This window comes from Eptesicus fuscus, chromosome 11 (assembly GCF_027574615.1).
Source record: "Eptesicus fuscus isolate TK198812 chromosome 11, DD_ASM_mEF_20220401, whole genome shotgun sequence".
NCBI lineage: Eukaryota > Metazoa > Chordata > Mammalia > Chiroptera > Vespertilionidae > Eptesicus > Eptesicus fuscus.
In genome coordinates this window covers 31,942,444-31,947,074 of record NC_072483.1, presented here as the reverse complement: position 1 = coordinate 31,947,074, position 4,631 = coordinate 31,942,444, and positions in this window count along the sequence as shown.

Sequence of the window (4,631 nt, the reverse complement as noted above, 5' to 3'; positions counted from 1 at the left end):
CTGTCTTAAATTTTTTCATTAAACCCAATAATATAAATGGAGCCAAAGATAAGAAAAATGAAAAGATAAACAAATCTTGTTCTCAGTTAAAGCTTTATTTATACCTCAGGAATTGGGTTATAAGAAAAGAAATATTTGGTTACATGAATGAAATTGACTATTCAAATTTATTACATACACATACGTGTCTATTATAATTCTCTGGTCCAGTTGGAAAGTCAGTTTGAATGAATAGCAGTCATGATTTTAATCTATTCTTGTTTGAGTGAATCCTCTGAATTTTGTAGAACCACAGGTATGTTAGGGCAATAATAGGATGGTTTGATCATAGACTTGTATGTTAGATAATTCACATGCTGTGTCTTTAATTAATGCAAACCCAGTTATGTTTACCAAGTGATACCAAGTGTCAGGTTCAAAAGGTTCATATCACCCTTACTCATGGATTGGGTTGATAAAGATCATAAAGAAGCCCATGAGGAATATAATGATGCTAAATGGACTCTAAATGTGCTATCCCCACAAAAGCATCAATTAAAGTTGGAATTTATCAGGACTCTGCTAATTATACATCCTTTCTACTCTTTGCTAGAGTGAAATAATGGACCTCATTTAATATTGTCATTAACATGTTGTGAGCCCAGTGATTACTCCTGTACAAAAGAGTCTCATTGACTAGTGGCTCCTAATGGGTGGTGGACATGCGTGTTTTTTCATTCAGCTGTTTGCTCTGTCATTAAGGCTTTGGAGGAAGTGGGATTTGGTTGTCAGAGGACAGGTCTGGGATGAATCAACCAAAGCAGCAGCTTTCTTTCTTTCTTTCTTTCTTTCTTTCTTTCTTTCTTTCTTTCTTTCTTTCTTTCTTTCTTTCTTTCTTTCTTTCTTTCTTTTTTTTTTTTCTTAAATATATATATTTTATTGATTTTTCACAGAGAGGAAGAGAGAGGGATAGAGAGTTAGAACATCGATGATAGAGAAACATCGACAGCTGCCTCTTGCACACCCCCTCTGGGGATGTGCCCGCAACCAAGGTACATGCCCTGAATCGAACCTGGGACCCAAAGCTCTATCCACTGAGCCAAACCAGCTTTTCTTTCCTTCTTTCTTCCCTTCCTTCCTTCCTTCCTTCCTTCCTTCCTTCCTTCCTTCCTTCCTTCCTTCCTTCCTTCCTTTCTCTCTCTCTCTCTCTCTCTCTCTCTCTCTCTCTCTCTCTTTCTTTCTTTCTTTCTTTCTTTCTTTTCCTTTTTTTTAAAAAAAATTTAAATCTTTATTGTTGAAAGTATTACATATGTCCCTTTTTTTCTCCCATTGACCCCCTTATTTCAGCTTTCATTTAGTGTTTTTCCATCCTTTATGCTCCACTTAACAGTTGTATCTCCTGATGACACCAGCCCAAGGGTACCATTTTTTCCTACTTGATCCTACCAACTGTCCTCTCCCACATATTCCCATAGGCTTTCTTGCTTCCAGATGGTAGCTATAAGACTGACTCAGTCACCCCTTTTTTGGCATGTACTTGGGGACACTGAGTCCAAGCATCCCCTGCCCAATGTAGTCTTGGCTGCTCTGTGTGCAAGAAGCAACCAATAAATGTGTCTCCCTCACATCAATGAGACCAAAGCTCAGGTTCTGATGCATTGCCTGGGCTGTGGTCTCAGTGCCTGACATAGAGCTGGAGGCACTGGGATGGGTTTTCTAACCTTTCTTTCTTTCTTTTTTTTGTTTTTTGTTTTGTTGTTAATTCTCACCCAAGGAGAATATTTTTCCATTGATATTTAGAGAGAGGGGGAGAGAGAGAAAGAGAGAAACATTGATGTGAGAGAGACACATTTATTGGTTGCTTCTTGCACATGCCCTGACTGGGCCTGGGGATCCAGCCTGCAACCCTGGTATGTGCCCTTGACCGGAATCGAACTCAGGACCCTCAGTCTGAGGGCTGACACTGAGAAAAAGTGGCTAGGGCTTTCCTAAACTTTCATGTCAAAGTGGGGTGTCCTTTACTTTTTTTTCTTTGCAAGGAGTTAAATTGCTGAGGCCTAGACTTCAGCTACATGGAATCCCACAAGAGCTCTGGGCCTTTTTCTGTGTGATCTTTTATTTTTTGTTTTAAGTAACTGGTGGAATCTAAGCAAACTTCTCTTCATGCTTTCCCCATGTCCCCCTGTGTTGGTCCACTTTGGATCAACTATCAGATTTTTAAAAAATTTTTTCTGATATCCTTTTTAAAAAAATATATTTTATTGATTTTACAGAGAGAAAGAGAGAGGGAGAGAGAGTTAGAAACATCGATGAGAGAGAGAAACATCGATCAGCTGCCTCCTGCACTCCTCCCACTGGGGATTGAGCCTGCAACCAAGGTACATGCCCTTGACTAGAATCGAACCTGGAACACTTCAGTCCATGGGCCAACGCTCTATCCACTGAGCCAAACTGGTTAGGGCAACTATCAGATTTCTCAATCACTGAATGCAGAGTTGGGCAGAGATGGAACTCCTGTGAGCTGGGATCAGCTCACCACTGTCTATGGGTGCATTTTACTTTGCATTTTACTCCAGTTACAGTGAGAAAGGAAGCAAAAAATCAGTGGAGTCAACAGTATGGAAGCATACCTTGCTTAATGCAATAGAAAGGGCTCTGAGAGTTGCACCTGAATAGACTATTCATCAAGCATAAATATTTCAGAGAAAACTGTAGTGAAGAGCTTAGTAAAGCAAAGATTCCACTTTTGCAAAATAAACCATGCCTTCTGGTTGATCTGATTTATTTATTTATTTATTTTTTTTAATTTCTTTATTGATTAAGGTGTCACATATTTGTCCTCATCCCCCCATTCCCATCCCACCCCTCTCCCCACGCATGCCCCAATCCCCTGTTGAACTTAACCGTTGGATAGGCTTATATGCATGCATACAGGTCCTTTGGTTGAACTCTCCCCCTCCCCCCACCCTCCCCCTACCCTCCCCTATCCTCCCTCTGAGGCCCGATAGTCCGATCGATGCCTCCTTGTTTCTGGTTCTGTTCTTGTTCCTCAGTCTATGTTGTTCATCATTTCCCCTAGATGAGCGAGATCATATGTCACTAGATATATACTAATAAGAACTGAATGTGAGACGAGCAATAATAGTTATGCTGACAGGCAAATGAATCAATCTGTAGCGAGCTTCCCCCTGGACCAACAGTTCTTTTGAGACCCAATTTCAATGTCCAGTAGTTCCTTATGTGTACATGTCAGCACTGACCCCTCAGCTCTGGATGGTGGACAAATGGTGGTAATGGAGGTCCGACTCCCTCTGGTTTGGTCTCGGCCGAACCCAGGGGCACGGCGTCACCCGGACTAAGGGGCACGTGGCCTCACCCATACCCAAGGGGCGCGTGGTCTCACCCAGGCCTGGGACCCAGCCTCACCCGGATGGATCCAGGGGCGCACAGCCTCACCCGGACCCAGGATCTGGCTTCACCCGTACCCAGGGACGCTTGGCCTCTCCCAGACCCAGGGGCACGTGGCCTCACCCGGGCTTAGTTGCACAAGGCCTCACCTGGTTCCAGGGACACATGGTCTCTCCCGGACCCAGGGACGCTTGGCATCTCCCATACCCAGGGCCACTTGGGCTCACCCGGGCCTAGGTGTACGAGGCCTCACCCGGATCCAGGGACACATGGTCTCACCCGGACCCAGGGATGCTTGGCCTCTCCCAGACCCAGGGCCACTTGGGCTCACCCGGGCCTAGGTGCACGAGGCCTCATCCGGATCCAGGGACGCATGGTCTCACCCGGACCCAGGGACGCTAGGCCTCTCCCAGACCCAGGGCCACTTGGGCTCACCCGGGCCTAGGTGCACGAGGCCTCACCCAGATCCAGGGACACATGGTCTCACCCGGACCCAGGGATGCTTGGCCTCTCCCAGACCCAGGGCCACTTGGGCTCACCCGGGCCTAGGTGCACGAGGCCTCACCCGGATCCTGAGACACATGGTCTCACCCGGACCCAGGGACGCTTGGCCTCTCCCAGACCCAGGGCCACTTGGGCTCACCCGGGCCTAGGTGCACGAGGCCTCACCCGGATCCAGGGACACATGGTCTCACCCGGATCCAGGGACGCTTGGCCTCTCCCAGACCCAGGGCCACTTGGGCTCACCCGGGCCTAGGTGCACGAGGCCTCACCCGGATCCTGGGACACATGGTCTCACCCGGACCCAGGGACGCTTGGCCTCTCCCAGACCCAGGGCCACTTGGGCTCACCCGGGCCTAGGTGCACGAGGCCTCATCCGGATCCAGGGACACATGGTCGCATCCGGACCCAGGGACGCTTGGCCTCTCCCCGACCCAGGGCCACTTGGGCTCACCCGGGCCTAGGTGTACGAGGCCTCACCCGGAACCAGGGACACAAGGTCTCACCCGGACCCAGGGACGCTTGGCCTCTCCCAGACCCAGGGCCACTTGGGCTCACCCGGGCCTAGGTGCACGAGGCCTCATCCGGATCCAGGGACGCATGGTCTCACCCGGACCCAGGGACGCTTGGCCTCTCCCAGACCAGGGCCACTTGGGCTCACCCGGGCCTAGGTGCACGAGGCCTCACCCGGATCCAGGGACACATGGTCTCACCCGGACCCAGGGATGCTTGGCCTCTCCCAG